Source organism: Bombina bombina, chromosome 6 (assembly GCF_027579735.1).
Source record: "Bombina bombina isolate aBomBom1 chromosome 6, aBomBom1.pri, whole genome shotgun sequence".
Taxonomy (NCBI): domain Eukaryota; kingdom Metazoa; phylum Chordata; class Amphibia; order Anura; family Bombinatoridae; genus Bombina; species Bombina bombina.
In genome coordinates, this window is record NC_069504.1 from 880,515,844 (window position 1) to 880,535,298 (window position 19,455).

Below are 19,455 nucleotides of genomic sequence, written 5' to 3' on the forward strand. Positions count from 1 at the left end.
AGCACCTGGGTAGCGCTTGCTGATTGGTGTCAAAATGTAGCCACCTATCAGCAAGTGGTACCCACATTCTGAACCAAAAATGGTCCGGCTCCTCAGCTTACATTCTTGCCTTTTCAAATAAAAAATAGTAAGAGGACGAAGAAAAATTGATAATAGGAGTAAATTAGAAGGTTTCTTAAAATTGCATGCTTTATCTGAATCATGAAATGTTAATTTTGACTATCCCTTTACAGTTTGGAAAAGTTATTGTTTTTGACTCTGAGATCGATATGCATAACTGACACAGATAGCTAGTATGGTTTTATGTAATGCTAGATTGTGATCTGTGCACAAAGTATTTCACAGAAAATGTACGGCAGATACCAAAGATCCGCTAAACCCTATGCACTGCAGCTCTCTCTGGGCTTTTTTTACTCCACTGCTTGTCGTTTCTGCCACCACCCCCTTTCCTTAGTGGAAATTGACAGCCAAAATCAAAACAGATCCGAGATGGGGTGCGTTAAAGCAAGGAGTCCACATCTGGTTTCCCTCATGACACTTAGAAAGACCTCTAAGATCATATTTTACATACAGCTAGATGATGAGTTTTGAGCGCTATTGTCATTTTAACGACCGCCACAAAAGCGGCGTTATTTCACCTCCCTATAGCGCTGCTATTACAAGTTTTAAAAAAGCAGGCTTGTATGGGCGAAATTGTTGCGTTGAGCTCCATACTGGAGCCTCCAGAGTGTTTCTGACTTGGAGAGAGACACATTACAGCTGAGCTGAGAAAAGCTGATAAAAAGAGCTCAATCTCCAGATGAACTTCTGAAAAGGCTGTGGATTATATCTCAGTAAATCGCCGGGAATCTTTGGTGAACCAGCGCCTCCTTCTGCATACACAAATCGATTGAACAGGCTTTGGGAGAGACTGTGGGAAGGCAGCGGTTCTGAAACTAAAGGGGAGTAAAAATCCGTATTGTATACACTTTTTTCTTGTTTATGAATATTTCTAGAGAAATGCTTGTGCAATGCCACCCCGGTAGATTCGCGGCCAATCGGCCGCTAGCAGGGGGTGTCAACCATCCTGATCGTATCCAACCGGGCTGATTGCTGTCCGCCGCCTCAGAGGTGGCGGATAAGTTAAGTTACTTATGTTTCCGGCGGAAGGCTCGCGCGGAAACTGCTGCATTCACAACATGTTAAATCAGCCCCTTTGTGTTTACCACATCTATTAGAAGTTTATTCCATGAATCCACCACCCTTTATGTAAAAAAAATGCTTCCTCACATGTCTTCTGAATCTGTTACCCTCTAACTTAAGATTGTGACCCCATGTTTTGGCATTTCTTTTTTTATGGAAAATGCATTCAGCTTCCACTTTATTAAGTCCCTTCATATATTTAAAGGGTTTCTATTATGTCACCTCTCCTCTAAACTATACGTATTTACATCATAGAGTCTTTCTTTGTAAAATTATTGATTAAAAAACAGCTATATGATAAAGAAAAGAGACACTTCTACATATCTTATATCTTGACAAATTTGCTTTGGGTGTAAAACCAGGGCAAAAAAACAGAGTTTGTGTGTGTGAATGTATGTGTGTGTATGTATTTGTATGTGGGTTTGTATGTGTGTGTATGTATTTGTATGCATGTTTGTGTGTGTGTATGTGTGTATGTATTTGTATGTGTGTTTGTATGTGTGTGTATATATTTGTATGCGTGTTTGTATGTGTGTGTATATATTTGTATGCATGTTTGTGTGTGTGTGTATGTATTTGTATGCGTGTTTGTATGTGTGTGTATATATTTGTATGCATGTTTGTGTGTGTGTGTGTGTGTGTGTATGTATTTGTATGCGTGTTTGTATGTGTGTGTATATATTTGTATGTGGGTTTGTATGTGTGTGTATGTATTTGTATGTGGGTTTGTATGTGTGTGTATGTATTTGTATGTGTGTGTATGTATTTGTATGCATGTTTGTGTGTGTGTGTGTGTATGTATGTATTTGTATGTGTGTGTATATATTTGTATGCGTGTTTGTATGTGTGTGTATATATTTGTATGCGTGTTTGTATGTGTGTGTATATATTTGTATGCATGTTTGTATGTGTGTGTATATATTTGTATGCATGTTTGTGCGTGTGTGTGTGTATGTATTTGTATGCGTGTTTGTATGTGTGTGTATATATTTGTATGGGTGTTTGCATGTGTGTGTGTATATCTTTGTATGGGTGTTTGTATGTGTGTATATATATTTGTATGCGTGTTTGTATGTGTGTGTATATATTTGTATGCGTGTTTGTATGTGTGTGTATATATTTGTATGCATGTTTGTGCGTGTGTGTGTATGTATTTGCATGGGTGTTTGTGCGTGTGTATGTATTTGTATGCGTGTTTGTATGTGTGTGTATATATTTGTATGGGTGTTTGTATGTGTGTGTATATATTTGTATGTGTGTCTGTGTGTGTATGTATTTGTATGTGGGTTTGTATGTGTGTGTATGTATTTGTATGTGGGTTTGTATGTGTGTGTATGTATTTGTATGCATGTTTGTGTGTGTGTGTGTGTGTATGTATTTGTATGCGTGTTTGTATGTGTGTGTATATATTTGTATGCATGTTTGTATGTGTGTGTGTATATATTTGTATGGGTGTTTGTATGTGTGTATATATATTTGTATGTGGGTTTGTATGTGTGTGTATGTATTTGTATGCAGGTTTGTATGTGTGTGTATATATTTGTATGTGGGTTTGTATGTGTGTGTATGTATTTGTATGCAGGTTTGTATGTGTGTGTATATATTTGCATGCATGTTTGTATGTGTGTGTATATATTTGTATGCGTGTTTGTATGTGTGTGTATATATTTGTATGCATGTTTGTGTGTGTGTGTGTGTATGTATTTGTATGCGTGTTTGTATGTGTGTGTATATATTTGTATGGGTGTTTGTATGTGTGTGTATATATTTGTATGTGTGTCTGTGTGTGTATGTATTTGTATGTGTGTCTGTGTGTGTATATATTTGTATGTGGGTTTGTATGTGTGTGTATGTATTTGTATGCATGTTTGTGTGTGTGTGTGTATGTATTTGTATGCGTGTTTGTATGTGTGTGTGTATATATTTGTATGCATGTTTGTATGTGTGTGTATATATTTGTATGCGTGTGTATATATTTGTATGCATGTTTGTGTGTGTATATATTTGTATGCATGTTTGTATGTGTGTGTATATATTTGTATGCGTGTGTATATATTTGTATGCATGTATGTGTGTGTATATATTTGTATGCATGTTTGTATGTGTGTGTATATATTTGTATGCATGTTTGTGTATGTATATATTTGTATGCATGTTTGTATTTGTGTGTATATATTTGTATGCATGTTTGTATGTGTGTGTATATATTCGTATACGTGTTTGTGTGTGTGTATATATTTGTATGCGTGTGTGATATGTGGTTGGCAGGGATGGGGTCTGGGGAGTGGGCTTAACAAGTGGCAGAACATAACACACATTAAGTTTTTTTTTTTTTTTTTAAAGTATAAGCACTCTGATAACTGACTTTTGTTACTAGGGGGGGATAACCAACAAGCCTTCTTCCCCAGTCTTCAACTGGTAATGTGTGCAGACTTTGCTTAAAGCAAACGTTTTAACTGACAGCAGAATGAATATTCCGAAACAAATTAAAGCTGCTTTTTTTTTTTTTTTGTACAGTGTTTTTCTTACGTTTGTACAGGATACTCCCTAGGTTTAGCAGGTATTAAGTGCTCTGTGTAAAAAAAAGCATTTGGAGCAGTATATAAATCACTCTTCAAAAAATTAAACTATTCAGCTGGACAGACAACGGCGCTTTTTTCTACTTTTAGTTAGTTGTAGCAACGGTTTGATATCAGCCTGCCCCTTGTCCCCTCACCCTCCTGAATGGGTAGTAAGACTGCCTCTCTAACATGCAGGATTAGAAGCAATGCCTGCTTTATGTGAATAATGGAGACTGGGTGCGGTCACTACACACTGCAGGGATAGGGCTAGGAGTATGTGGCAAAACCCATCGTACAACTGTAAAGCAATAAATTGTGTATAAACTGCCTGGGATTGAAGGGGAGATAAATCTCTAGCGATGCTGTTAATCTAACTCTGAGGGGCCAAATTATCAAGCTCCGTATGCAGCTTGATACCTCTGTTTCCGCGTGAGCCTTCAGGCTCGCCGGAAGCAGCAGTTATGAAACATAACTGGTCCACCTGCTTTGAGGCTGCGGACATCAATCCGCACTATCCATTACAATCGGGCTGATTGACACCCCCTGCTAGCGGTCTTATTCCATTGTAAAGTTTAACCAACCTCATTGGAGTTCAAAAATACTAGGAACCCATGTACCTCCTCAATCTGACCCCTCCAAATTAGGATAAGGTCATCAATAAACCTGCGGTAAAAGATTATCTGTTCTCTAAATGTATTTCCATCTCCAAAGATGTGGGTCTCTTCTCACCAACCTAAAAACAGGTTGGCAAATGAGGGGGCAAATTTCACCCTCATCCATTTTACCGCAGGTTTATTGATGACCTTATCCTAATTTGGAGGGGTCAGATTGAGGAGGTACATGGGTTCCTAGTATTTTTTAACTCCAATGAGGTTGATTTAAACTTTACAATGGAGTACAGCCCCTATAAAATCAACTATTTGGATATCACTCTCCAAGGAGATGTTGTTAAGAGGGGGATTAGTACTAGGAATTACAGAAAACCAATCTCCAAGAATAACCTGCTGCACGCCTCTAGTAATCACCCCAAATATGTGTCAATGGCAAAAGCCAAAGGACAATTTCTAAGAATGAAGAGAAATTGCTCTCGAAGAGGAATGCAGCAGATTATCATTACAAAAAACAAATAGACCGAATACCCAGGGAGAACATCCTGGGAGAAAAGAGAAATTAAGAGAAGGCGAGTAAATAGGAGAAAGAAAAACTGAGGAGCCCTGAGATATATTTTGTTACTAATCATAGTAACCAATATGGTAAGATTAGTGATATCATCAAAAGGAACTTACCAATTCTGAGGTCTGACGAAAAATAGAAACCTATTATTAAAAAAGGGTTGTAGTTACTCATACACCAGGAGGCCTATTTATCATAGGTCTTGCGACCTGATCCTACATGCAACGCCGCACCCTGCAGACTCGTGGCCAATTGGCCGCCAGCAGGGAGGTGTCAATCAACCTGATCGTACTTGATCGGGTTGAATTCCGGCGATTCCTGTCCGCCTCATCAGAGCAGGTGGACAGTTTTATGGAGCACATAACTGCTGCAGGCTCGCCAGAAACACGGGGCGTCAAGCTCCATTCGTAGCTTGATAGATAGGCCCCCCAGAAGTATGACCTTTGAAAATATGCTCTTACCTACCAGGTTTCCTAAACAAGAAAGTACAAGCTCCTAGTTGCTGCATAAAGGCACCTTCAAATGTAGCAGTGCACTATGTAAGGCATGTGACTATATACAGGTCACACGTTATTTTGAATCCTATGTCACTGGTTAAAGATTCGAAAACTCTCAATGCATAAATTGTGCTATGGGATTTGTAATCTATCTGGTGTCCTGTGTAGAGTGTAAACATCAATACATAGGTCTCACCACTAGGGAGGTGAGATCTCAGATAAGAGAGCCTCTCAGTAATATAAGTTTCAAAAAGGAATTTCTCTCTAACCACTTTAGGGGACACATTAACTCCCTAGCTATCCCCTCATAGAAAACAAATTTAGAATAAGAATGGGTATAGTGCGGTGGATATGTTGAGGTATATTCTGCCTTTGAGAATATTGATATACTAATTGATGTGTCCATGTATAAATATGTATATAGCTTTCCTGATACATTATAACCTCCTGTACGTTTACTCTAAACCCGAAGATGTTTATAAAGAGCATTTAAAATACAACAATATTCATTGTGGGTGGAACTTTTTTTTTTTATATATATATTTTTTATTGGGTTATGTACAGCAAAAATCAAACAGCGAAAATCAAACAGAGGCACTTTTTTTTTTTGTGTTCTTTTTTAACATTCAGATTGTGAGGACGATATTGCAAAGTGTCCAAAGCCGGGAGATGACAGAGTCTCTCAACTTCTAATATAATCGAGCAAGCAGTCCATGTGAAAAGTTAGTCCATTCATCCCTGCAAAAGTCTTTGGCAACCCCGTAAAATACAATTCTGTGAAAAACATTTTACCCTTCGTTGCCTATGTTCTAAATACAAGACTGCTGCCTGGCTAGACCACATCCTTCACCAAAGGTTCATAATGCATAGGCCTCTTGTTTTACAGTATTAAACAGTATTCAACAAAAAGAAACATGTACAACAGAGAAAGAAAAAATTAAATTAAAAATAAAAATAAAAAAAGACAAATAAGATTACAATGTTAAATAATTGAACTTCGTGTACTCAGTTGTGAAAAGATATTTCCGTTATATCTACATAGAATTGTTCGGGGAAGCAATGTAGAGAAGTTATTATGGTTGTTATGCAATATATTTAACTAGTTGTGAGCATTGTGGGTCTGACTGGGCTTGTATTTATATAACTCCCACAGAAGTAACATGTCCTCAAAGAAGTCCAAACCCCCTGTCTGTAAGTAATGGAACCTTTCTAACGTTAAGTCCGAATTAACTAGTTTCCTCCAATCATTGACACAAGGTATTTTAGTGGTTTTCCAACATCTGGGTACCATTTGTTTTGCCGCATTTAACATTATGTGATACAGCTGTCTGCGGATTTTACATGCTATCTGGGGAGTGTTTTGGAGAAGGACCAGTTCCATGCTCGGGCTAAGTTGTGTGTTTAGTACAGAGTTGATTTCCTGAAAGATCTCTGACCAGAAATTTCTAATAGAAGCGCATTCCCACCAAATGTGGGTCATGTGGCCAAGTTGGCCACAGCCCCTCCAGCACATACCCGAACTTCCCTTAAATATGCGCTTGATTTTAGCTGGGGTCATGTACCACCGCATGCAAATTTTTATGTTTGTTTCCTTGGCTCCCGAGGAGTGTGCTGAGTGTGCTAGGTTTTTAAATCTTGTGAGCCAAGTCCTATGTGATGTGGTTGTGCCCCTCTCTTTGTCCCACCCTAAAGTATACGATGGTAAATTAGAGAACCTGCTTTCTAATACTAATCTGTATAGAGTAGAAACTGACCTAAGAGCCTTTATGTCACTCAGGCAAGTCTGTTCAAACTTAGTAAGAGAGCGCGTGAGATCAGCTCTACGTTTGTGCGAAAATATGTAATGTCTCGCTTGGTGATAATTGAACCAGGATGCGAAGAAAGGTATTGATAATGAATCCATTTGTTGTTTTGATTTTAGCTTGTTGTTGTCTAATAGTGTGTGAATCTGTATTATAGAATCCAGGGGGTTATCTGAGTTCTTCTCTTGTTTGAGACCCGGGAGGAATTCAGGGTTATGTAACAAATTCGTGAGTGGAGAATATTTTGAGGAGATTTTTGGGTATGACTTAAGAATATATAGCCAATCTTTCCAAGTCTTGTTGGAGATCGAAGATTGGGAGACTATGGGGTTCTTTAAAGCATGAGGGTTCCAGCATTTGTTGCCTAAATGGATCGTATCTGCCATAAATGTTTCTATCTGCACCCAACCCTTCGATTGTTCTCCTTTATAGCTGCACCAATCTATAACCCGCTGCCTTTGGCAGCAATACCATTTTTGCGGCTTGAATCCTGCCTAACCAAGAGATGTTCTTTAAAAGCCAGGAGGAGGTCAAGGAATGGAATTCATTGATCAGTTCCCCATAGTTGTACTTGCGTGTCAACTGTCTATCTGGAGTTAAATAAATTCCTAGGTATTTAAGACGATTACTTTGCACTTTTAAGGGACAAAGTGACCTAATTTCCTCCAGCATTTGCTGTGGAACCATGACTGGCAAGAATTCCGATTTCGCCATGTTGACTGAGAAGTTGGAAACTCTACCAAAAGAAGTGAGTTCCAACATAGCGTGCGTGATAGATCTAAGAGGGTCAGTCATCGTCAATAAGAGGTCGTCTGCGTATATGGCTGCTTTGTGCTGTCTGGGTCCTACCTGTATTCCCTTGATATGCAAGTTCTCCCTGAGTTTGATTGCTAGCGGTTCAAGTGACAATATGAATAGTAGGGGGGAAAGGGGGCATCCCTGCCTCGACCCGTTTCTTATTTCGAAGGCCTCTGAAAGAGTCCCATTTACCCTAACCCGAGCTGTTGGATTAGTATATAGGGCCATTATTTTGTGGATGAACTGGGTAGGAAAGCTAAACCGTCGTAGAGTCATTTGTAAGTAAGTCCAGTCAAGTCTGTCAAAAGCCTTTTCGGCGTCGGTCGAAAGAAAGAGGGCTGGTGTTTTAGTCTTGGAGACAAGGTCTATGAGATTTAGTACTTTTACGGTATTATCTTTCGCCTCCCTATTGGGCACGAAACCCGCCTGGTCTTGGTGAATTAATTGTGGAAGGATTTGGTTTATACGGGAGGCTAGAATTTTTGCGTACAATTTCAAGTCAGTATTAAGTAGGGAAATTGGTCTAAAATTGGCCGGTTTGTCAGGTACTTTGCCCGGTTTTTCTAGAACTGAAATATATGCCTGTAACATGGTGTCGGGGAAGTTGGAACCCTCTGCAATATGGTTGAATAGGGAGGCTAGGTGTGGGGCAAGGTATTTTGAAAATGTTTTGTAATATAGGCCTGAAAATCCGTCCGGGCCTGGAGCTTTATTTGATTTTAGAGTGTGTATAGCATCTGTTACTTCTTTTATATTGAAGGGTTTGTCTAGGATCTCCATTTGTTCTTTGCTTATTTGTGGTACTTGTATGTCTGTGAGATATTGTTGGCAAATGTGGCTATGTGCTGCGTCTACCCTGTCTGGGAAAAGATTATAAAGTTTATGATAGAAGGTTTTAAATATCTCAGCGATTTTATGGGTGTCCTCAACGTGTTTTCCTGACTCACTTTTTATTGAGTGTATATAGGTGCGTTGTTGCCTTTTTTTCAAGGTTCTCGCCAGCCATTTACCGGGTTTATTTCCTTCTCTGTAAAAAGTCTGCTGAAAGGACAAAAGTTGTCTTTGGGCATTTATCTGGAGTAATCTATTCAATTGGTCGCGTTTGGAGGTGAGTCTCTCTAGTAAAAGATTATTATCTGGGGATTGCTTATGTGAGTAATCTAGATCAGCTATTTCTTTAGCTATAGAGGTAAATTCTTCCCGTCTCTTTTTTATTATGTAAGCTTTGGATTTAATAAATTCTCCCCTTACTGTGCTTTTATGGGCCTCCCACAACGTTGTGGGATGTATATCAGGGGTATTGTTTGTGATAAAGTAGGATTTAATATGATTAGCAATGTTCTTAACCTGTTTTTTCCCCTTGAGTAAAGATTCATCTAATTTCCATTGATAGGATCTGAGCGGAACTGAGGGCCAGGCAATATTGCAGCATACCAGTGAGTGGTCTGACCAGGAGGTATGGCTGATCCCAGCCGCTTTTAAGTAAGAGAGAGTTAGATGGTCTACAAATATGTAATCCAACCTAGAATAACATTTATTTGGATTCGAAAAGAATGTGAAATCTCTTTTCTGGGGGTTCAGGTATCTCCAGGTATCATGGATCCCTAAGAGTTTAAGATTTTGCCATATGTTTTGCAAATTTGGGATTTTCATTCTAGTAGTCGGATTGGAGCAGTCTATCTGAGGGTTTAGTGGTACGTTAAGGTCTCCTGCTATAATCAGAGAGCCCTTGGCCTGGGAAAGGATAGAATTAGTGATGGTGTTTATGAATTTGCTTTGGAATCTATTAGGGGCGTATAAATTTACTAAGGTGACGGGTTTACCAAAGAGGAGGCCTGTGACGCATAAATATCTACCCTCTTTGTCATGATCTATTTGAATCTTACTAAAGGCAATTGACTTGTGAATTAGAATGCTTACTCCATTAATTTTTTTGGTGGGATGGGAGCTATGAAAATGCTGTGGGTAGTTAGAGGAAAAAAACTTAGGTATATGTTTAGTTTTAAAATGTGTCTCCTGTAGCAGGAGTATCTGACCTCCTTTCTTGTGCAGGTCTAATAAAGCCATTCTACGCTTATTCGGACAATTTAGCCCTTTTGTGTTCTGGGATATAATAGTAAAATCTTGTGGTGTGTCCCTACTCATTATAACGACTTTTATACAGTGTTACCCCATACCAAGTATTCATCTCTACATGCTTTCCCCTGTTACACTCCGAGTACATTTGCTTATTCATGTGGCCCATGTCATTAACATTGAAGAAATAGAAAATTACAAAAAAACAATTAATAAAACATTTTACTCCTTCCTTAACCGAAAGGAGAGTGTACAACATCTAAACTAAGGGAGAATATATTCCCCAACTGGCTGAGAGCGATTATATTGCATCAGTTTAATTTTTTAACAGGGAGTTGAGTACCATTAAGTGAGATACTATGCGGGCAAGTGACCCACTACCTTTAACTAAATGAAAGCATAAGTCATTACAGACAAAGAACAACAAGAAATATCAATATAACATGAAATAAATATACTAACTTTTATAAATTTTAACTGAGAGTGGGAGGAAGCTCTAACTCTGAGCTCCCTAGCTCCCACTGTCTAACTTTGTTTCAGTTACCATAGTCCAGCGGTTGTCTCTGGGAAGTCTCATTGTAATGTTTCCTATGAGGGAAATCAAAGACAGCAACAAACATATATCACTGTAAATTAATACATGAGAGAGATAAAGAGCTAAAAAGGATACAGCCCCACTGGCTCAGGATCATCCCTTCTCTGGCAGAAGATTTTGACCACCTATGTTCTGTCTTCTTGTTTTCCTCTGTTGCACCTGTTGCCATTCTTGCCTCTGGGGGAGAGGGTCTCTATTGGATCCTAGACTGTGTTGATTTTGTGCATCTTTTGCCTCCTCCATCTCTGGCGGGGATAAATCTAGGGCCTTGCAGATCTGTTTGACTTCTCCAGGTGCTGTGCAGGTATATCTTTTCCCTTGCCATAAGATGATTAAGTGAAAGGGGAACCCCCAACGGTATGGGATATTCCTCTTCCTAAGAAGCGAGGTGAAGGGTTTGAGTTCTTTTCGTTTGATGAGGGTTCTCTGCGACAGATCTGTGTAAAATTGAAGGTCTGCATTTTCGTATTTGACAGGTTGTCGTTCGCGGGCAAGCCTCATGAGTTCTTCTTTGACCTGGAAGTTTGTGACCCGCACAATCACGTCCCTGGGAGGTTGTGTATCCGAAGGCTTAGGGCGGAGTGCTCTATGAGCTCTGTCTAGGTCATATTTTATAGGCAACTCTGTTTGCTTCAGGAAGTTGAATAAATCTTGTAGGTATTGCTCCAGGCCTGAAGTAGATACAGATTCAGGGACACCTCTGATTCTGATATTGTGCCTTCTGTTCCTGTTCTCAATGTCATCTATTTTTTCTTCAAGGCCAAGGATTACTTCGTTCTGCTTGTGAATGGTGGTATGTAGATCTGTTATTGCAGTAGCATGGGTGTCCTGTGTATTTTCCACCACCTCTACTCTATGTCCTATGTCTGACAGTTCCTTCTTAAGGTCGCTGATTTCTTCCTTGATACATTGCTTTACTTGAACAACTAGGGCAGAGAAATCTTTTTTTGAAGGTAGTGATTCAAACAGTATCTTAGGCACTGTAATGGTGTCAGGCACAGTTTCAGAGTCTGATTCTGAAGATGAAAAGGCAGTAACTGAATCTTGCTCATCTGTAGGATTTAGACTTGCAGACTTAGTCTCAACTGACTTAAAAAAGTTGTTTACTGAGGGGGTGATATGACTTCTTTGTTTTGTTATGGCTCCTTTTTTGTTAAGCTTTTTAGGGGACATGGTGATTTCCAGTAGTGACAAAGTCTTGCTTTATATTTAAGGGTTGCATATAAGGGTTCTCTGGTTCAACAGGCTGATTGATAGTCTTTGCCCCAAGCAACCACTATGTATGTTAAGTAATTACAGATCAGCACCGTTTGTCATGTCCCAGAAATAGGAGTAACTATAGTTAATATTCAAAATGGATACCTGTCGCAAACGCTGAATTTAAGATCTCCTAATGAATATAATGCAGGTCATTGCATTAATGTGCAGGGACCCTCATGAGTGATAGGTTATGATGTAGGTCTCCCCTCTGGCAATACTTCTGTAATTCGGGCCGTGTCTGTTTGTAAACATGACCTATGTGTGGAGATTGTAGTAGCATATGTTTATTTCAGGAGTTTAATAAAAGATGGTAGAGCTGTGAGCACCTGAAACATATCATGCAGAGCGTGGCACATCAGGATGGTATAACAACAACAAAAAAAAACTGCGTCACAGCATGTATTACCAGCTCTGCGCATTTATATTTGAGCCAGATAGGTTATAGAAAAGTGAATATAGCTTTACTGTTTTCTGCCTTCCAGTTTACGCCAGCCCCAGTGCTCTAAAACTTGTTTACCAACCATTTACAACCCCCATGTGGTTTATGGGCCTCAGCCCTACGGCTCAGTATCAAGCGGCTATTGGGGGAGTTATTCAAATTGTCGAGAGCTCATAGCTAGGCTCCAGCTATTATTTATGCTCTTTAGTTGTATTTTACCTCCGCCTTTGCACACATCGCAAGTGCGGGTCCCAGTTAGTGCTGTTCCGGAGCTCCGGCGATAGTAGGCTCGTGTGGCTGCGCCGTTTGCCTAACGCTGTGAGATAGAATCAAGTCACTTCCCCGATTTCACATCTGAGTACCCCGTTGTTGTTGGGGATGTGTGGTACTGCTGTGCTGGGTATTATTCCCCTGTTAAGGCAAGAATGAAGCCTCTCAACCAGATAGGGCTCAGGAGCTGATCTAAGCCACGGCCATTTCCCAGGCTGGCTAGCTCCGCCCATGTGGGTGGAACTTTTATCTATGGACTTGCGATTGGAGGCATTAAGGGGAGAAAAAGTAAATGTAATATGGAATGTATTTTACTCCATTTGATAATACTTTCTCCTAGTATACATATGCAGGAATCTTAAGTCTTTGGTTCAATTATGTATAACTTTGTTAATTTGCTAAGCTGTCATACTAAAGCAAGTTCATAGCATGTAACCAGAGACAAATGTCTATATGTATTAGTTTGTATGGGACTCTTAATGTAGCTTTAAGTTTTAACTGTTTACAGTACAGAGTCTTTTTTATACTTGGAGGAATTGAGGGAATGTACAGTTTATATGAACTAACAACTAACCTATTTAATCTTAATTCTTTTTTAGGCTCATCACATGTATAAAACTATCTCTGTGTGCTTCTGAGATTCCAGTAGGCTAATCATTACAACAGACTTGTTGATAATCTATGTATCAGTCTATCAGAATCTAGGTGAGCGCCAGACATATTTGACAAATGCGCATTGGTCCGTGTAAGAACTATAGCTCTCCTGTCAGAATGATAGTGTATTAGCATAACTTCATTTATTTTGAAGCTGATGTATAAGAAGTTACCCATCTATGTAATATTTATTCCATGTGCTCTTTGAGTAGGAGATTTTGCAAATTAATGTTTAGCTTTGTAAATAATTATGCAAACTTGTATCCGGATATTTAGTTTGCCGCAACTATTTTTCCATGTTTAATGAACAGGCCAATCATGTAAGGGTGTGTGCTACATATGAACCAATTAGAAAGGATTTAGCATTATTTATATAAGTAGGTACTATTAACTGTTATCTATGACTACGGGTACAACCAAAAAGATGTGCCGAGTACCTGACCTCATATTCTAATACCTAGCCTGTAGGTGCACCTATGGCATTTTATCAGTGTGTTGTGATAATTCAACTTTTTTCATAATAAATGTCTTTTATCTGGAGGAGCCGGCCTGGGCCTCAACTTTCTATATGCAGCTATTTGGATTTTCCCGCACGGCTCTCCGGTGACACAAAGAAACGGAACCAGTGACCCTTAAACCCAGAAGTACTACATGCGGCAGTTACTCACAGCAAGAGTGGAGGAAAAGCCGGGGAGAAATAAGGAAACTATCTCCAGTAAGTCGGCCTTTATTAATACTTGCAGCATTGCTTCTGTACAATATTGTCTATCCGGATGACTTACAGCATGTTTACTTATATGAAGGGATCATTTTGTGTATGATTATTGCCTTTATTAACGTGGTGCAAGGACACTTTTTTTCTTGTTGGACTAGTCAGAACTGTCAAGTTAGTCCTCGAGACAACACTGTGTGTGTATTGGTAGCATGTGGTTAGTGATGACCATGTATGGGCCCAATAGAATTAAAAAAAAATAATGCATGGGGCAATCTAGGACAGACGTCAATCATCCCGGGACAGCCCCCGAAAATCGGGACATTTCGGGGGGTATGTGTTTGTGTGTGTATGTGTGTATGTATTTGTATGCAAGTTTGTGTTGTGTGTGTATTTGTATGCATGCTTGTGTGTGTGGATGTATATGTGTGTGTGTATGTATATGTTTGCGTGTGTAGATGTATTTGTATGCATGTTTGTGTATGTGTGGATATATGTGTGTGTATTTGTATGCATGTTTGGGTGTGTGTGTGCGTGTTTGTATGTGTGTTCGTGTATGTATGTGTGTGTGTGGATGTATATGTGTTTGTGTATGTATTTGTATGCATGTTTGTGTGTGTGTGGATGTATGTGTGTATGTACTTGTATGCATGTTTGTGTGTGTGTGGATGTATGCGGATATATTTGTATGCATATGTGTGTGGATATATGTGTGTGTATTTGTATGCATGTTTGGTTGTGTGTGGGTGTAGGTGTGTTTGTGTGTGTGTATGTATGTGTGTTTGTGTGTGGATGTATATGTGTTTGTGTATGTATGTGTGCATGTGTAGGTGTGTATGTGGATGTATATGTGTATGTATTTGTATGCATGTTTGTGTGTGTGGATGTATGTGTGTATGTATTTGTATGCATGTTTGTGTGTGTGTGGATGTATTTTTATGCATGTTTGTGTTGTGTGTTTGTGTGGATTTATGTGTGTTAGTGTATGTATGTGTGTGTGTGTGTGTATGTGTTTGAATGTGTGTGTGTGCTTCCACTCTTAAAAACTTTCATAACATTTTTTGAATTCTTCCCTGGGAGTCAGGTTTCCTTCTTAATATGAGGAGAAATGATGGCCTCATTCATTACTTGTGGGAAATACAGAACCTGGCAACCAGGAGGAGGCAAAGACACCCCAGCCACACCGCAGCCAAAAGCTTAAATACCTCCCCCACTTCCCCCATCCCCCAGTCATTCTTTGCCTTTCCTCACAGGAGGTTGGCAGAGAAGTGTCAGAAGATTCAGAGTAGTTCCTTAGGAAGGTTAGTACTCTTCGGAATGGGACTGGATTTTTTAGTAGTATTGTCAGCCTCTCAGTGAGAGCATTGGCGAATGTTAGAGTCTGTAGATGCAGGGAGAGTCTTCCTGGGAACCCATCCAGACTTGTATTAACAGCTCCTAAGCAATCAGTGTTGACAAGTTTCACTGCCTGCTTCTATCACTCAAGTCCATGTCAGAAGCGATGTTACAAGACTGTCAAACTTGTGAGGCTGTGTTTCTGTTCCACGGGATAGATTCCGGTAAGATTGTTTCTATTTTATACACTCATGATAACGCAAGAAGACACGGTCACAGTGTGGCTCCTTTTATCTGCATGGAATCAAGGGAATACCCTCAGAAGGGGGTTATTGAACAGAGGAGATTAATCACATAGTTGTTTCTATATTATTATGTTTTATGCTGCAATATGTGTGATATGAGGCTCTGGTAGTGGTTGGAACATAATTTAGCTGCACAACATGTTAGGCTTTGCGTTTTTATTGTAGCAGGGGCGGTCCTGCATGGGGCACCACGTGACCGGGTGTGGTCACACTGATTTCCTCTTCTTCCTGACCGTGCGGTTTACCGGAGACTAAGCAGTTTCTCTGTTGGGCCTGGGTCATAGGAGGTGGTTATTGCCCCAGCCATTGGTGCCTGTTATCCTTTTTTCTATAGTCCGATTGTAATCGCAAGCTATGGAGGACTCTGACATGTTAGAGGGTACTCCCTCTTTACCTAAGTCTAATATCTGTTTATATTGTGAGGAGGCTATGGTATACCCGCCTGCTCTATTATGTTCCACATGCCTCAATAAGGTTATATTATCAAGGAAAGTCAATATGTTTAGTACCACTGAGCCGTCCACCTCTGAGGAGTCTCCTTCCTGTGAGGTGCACATCTCCAATTACACATGCAGCTTCCCGTAGCACTAATAATCCTTTATCGGGAGGGGCCCTTTTACCGCCAGATTTTGCTGAGCAATTACAAACGCCAGTGTCTGCAGCCTTTGGTGCTTTACCTCGCCCTGCTAAGAGCAAGCAAAATGTTAAATATTGCTATCCTTCCCAGGGGTCATCTACTAGTTTGTTGGATTTATCTGAGGCCAGATTATCTGCTGATGAGAACACCTCTAAAACTTCAGAGGACACTCTTTCTGGGTTGGAATCTGCTGCCTCTAAACCTCCAGCTGTGGAGGAAACTTCAGATTTAGGATCGAACATTTAAGCTTTCTACTAAAGGAAGTTTTGGCTACTTTAGAGGTTCCTGAGCCTAAGTTGCCAGAGGAACCCTGCATTCCTAAATTAGTTAAGGTTTACAAGGGCAGGGTTGTGCCACAGATTTTCCCGGTTCCTGTTAAGATGGCGAACATTATTAAGAATAAATGGGAAAGACTTGGTTCTTCTTTTTCCCCTTCTTTTAAGAAATTATTCCTGGTTCCGGACTCTCAATTGGAGTTGTGGGGTTCCGTCCCTAAAGTGGATGGGGCTATCTCCACACTTGCTAAGAGCACTACTATCCCTCTTGAGGATAGTTCATCATTTAAAGAGCCCATGGATAAGAAGTTAGAAACTCTGTTAAGAAAGATGTTTCAACATACAGGATATTTGTTTCTTTTTACCGCAGTATAAGAAGAACAAACCTAAAGGACTGGGTCCTAATTTTCGTTCCTTTCGTTCGGATAAATCCCAATGTCAGCAACCCATCTCAAAGCCTGAACTATCCAAGGTATCTTGGAAACCTCAGTCCTGGAATAAATCCAAGCAGAACAAGAAGCCCGCCAAGACAAAAGCGGCATAAAGGGGCGGCTCCCGATCCAGCCTCTAGATCTGGTAGGCGGCAGACTGTCACTCTTTTCGGAAACTTGGTTTGGGGACGTGCAAGACCTGTGAGTCCTGGAGGTCATCGCTCAGGGATACAGGATAGGTTTCAAGTCTCGTCCACCCTAGGGCAGATTCCTCTTGTCAAACATGTCTTCAAGGCCAGAAAAGTGAGAAGCCTTTTTAGAGTGTGTGAGGGATCTCTCCTCCCTGGGAATCATTGTCCCGGTACCTCTTGCAGAAAGAGGTCTGGGATACTACTCAAATCTTTTTGTGGTCCCAAAGAAGGAGGGAACTTTTTGCGATTCTGGACCCAAAGTGCCTAAACAAATTCCTATCTGTCCCCTTGTTCAAGATGGAGACAATAAGGTCCATCCTTCCCTTAGTACAAGAAGGACAGTTCATGACCACGATAGATCTGAAGGAGGCTTACCTTCACATCCCCATACACAAGGAACAGTTCCTACGGTTTGCGTTCCTGGATCAGCACAGTTTTTTGCACTTCTGTTTGGTCTAGCTACTGCTCCTAGAGTTTTACGAAGGTTCTAGGGGTTTGCAGTGGCCAGAACCAGAGGTATAGTAGTAGCACCATACTTGGACAATATTCTGGTTCAAGCACCATCCTGTCGTCTGGCAGCAGACCATTCAAAAGCACTTATTTTCTCCTTTTGATCTCATGGATGGAAGATAAACTTATGAATAATTTTTCTTATTCCCAATACTAGGGTGGAATTCCTGGGTACTATAATAGACTTCATATCCATGACGATATTTCTTACAGACCAGAGAAGTTGCAAACTAACTTCCACTTGTCTTGCCCTCCAGACCTCCTTGAGGCCCTCTGTGGCTCGGTGTTTGAAGGTAGTTGGTCTCATGGTGTCCTGCATGGACATCCATTCCTTTTGCCAGATTCCACCTCAGACCCCTTCTGCTGTGCATGCTGAGACAGTGGGACGGAGTTCATTCGGATCTGTCTCAACAGATTTCTCTGGACATCTGGTCGAGACAATCGCTTTCTTGGTGGCTCTGTCCAGATCACCTGTACCATGGGACATCCTTCTTGAGACCATCCGATCAACATTTTGGAACTTTGAGCGATCTTCAATGCTCTGAAGGCTTGGCCTCTTCTGGGTTTGTCCCAGTTTATTAGATTCCAATCAGACAACATTACCTTGGTGGCTTACATCAACCATCAGGGGGGAATGAGGAGCTCCCTAGCAATGAGGGAAGTATCTTGGATTCTGGAATGGGCGGAGGCCCACAGCTGCTCTCTTTCAGGGTTCCATATTCCGGGTGTGGACAACTGGGAGGCAGATTTCCTCAGCAGACAATCCTTTCATCCGGGGGAATGGTCTCTCCATCCCGAGGTGTTTGCAGAGATTTGCAGCAGATGGGGACACCGGAGATGGAGCTAATGCCGTCCTGGCTCAATTCCAAGCTACCCAGATATGGGTTGTGGTCCAGGGATCCTCAGGCGGAGCTAATAGATGCATTAGCAGTGCCTTGGAGGTTCAATCTGATTTACATCTTTCCGCCATTACCTCTTCTACCTCGTGTAGTGGCCTGCATCAAGCAAGAGCAAGTTTCAGTGATTCTAATTGCTCCATCGTGGTCGCGAAAGATGTGGTTTGCGGATCTGGTGGGGATGTCCTCATCTCCTCCATGAAGGTTATCTTGTCGCAGGGATCTGCTGGAACAAGGTCCTTTTGTTCATCAAAATCTAGATTCTCTGAGGCTGACTGCGTGGAGATAGAACGCTTAGTCCTCGCCAAGAGAGGTTTTTCTGAGAGGGTTATTGGTAGTCTCATTCAAGCACATAAGCCGGTTACTCGTCTCATATATCATAAGGTCCTACTTATTCTGGTGTGATGAATGTGGATTTCCCTGGCATAAGGTCAGGGTCTCCAGGATTCTTTCTTTTCTGCAGGAAGGTCTGGAGAAGGGCCTTTCTGCTAGCTCCCTTAAGGGACAGATCTCGGCCCTATCTCTTTTACTTCGCAAGAGGTTCCGGATGTCCAGTCTTTTCTTCAGGCTCTGACTAAAATCAGGTCTGTGTTTAGATCTAGCACTCCTCCTTAGAGTTTAAATCTTGTTCTTAAAGTTCTACAGAGGACTCCATTTGAGCCTATGCATGCAGTTGACATCAAATTACTGTCTTGAAAGGTTCTTTTTCTTTTGGCTATTGCCTCAGCGCGCAGAGTATCTGAGTTAGCGGCCTTACAATGTCAGCCTCCTTACCTAGTATTTCATGCTGATAAGGCTGTTCTTCGTACTGAGTTAGGTTTTCTTCCTAAGGTAGTTTCAGATCGCAACATCACTC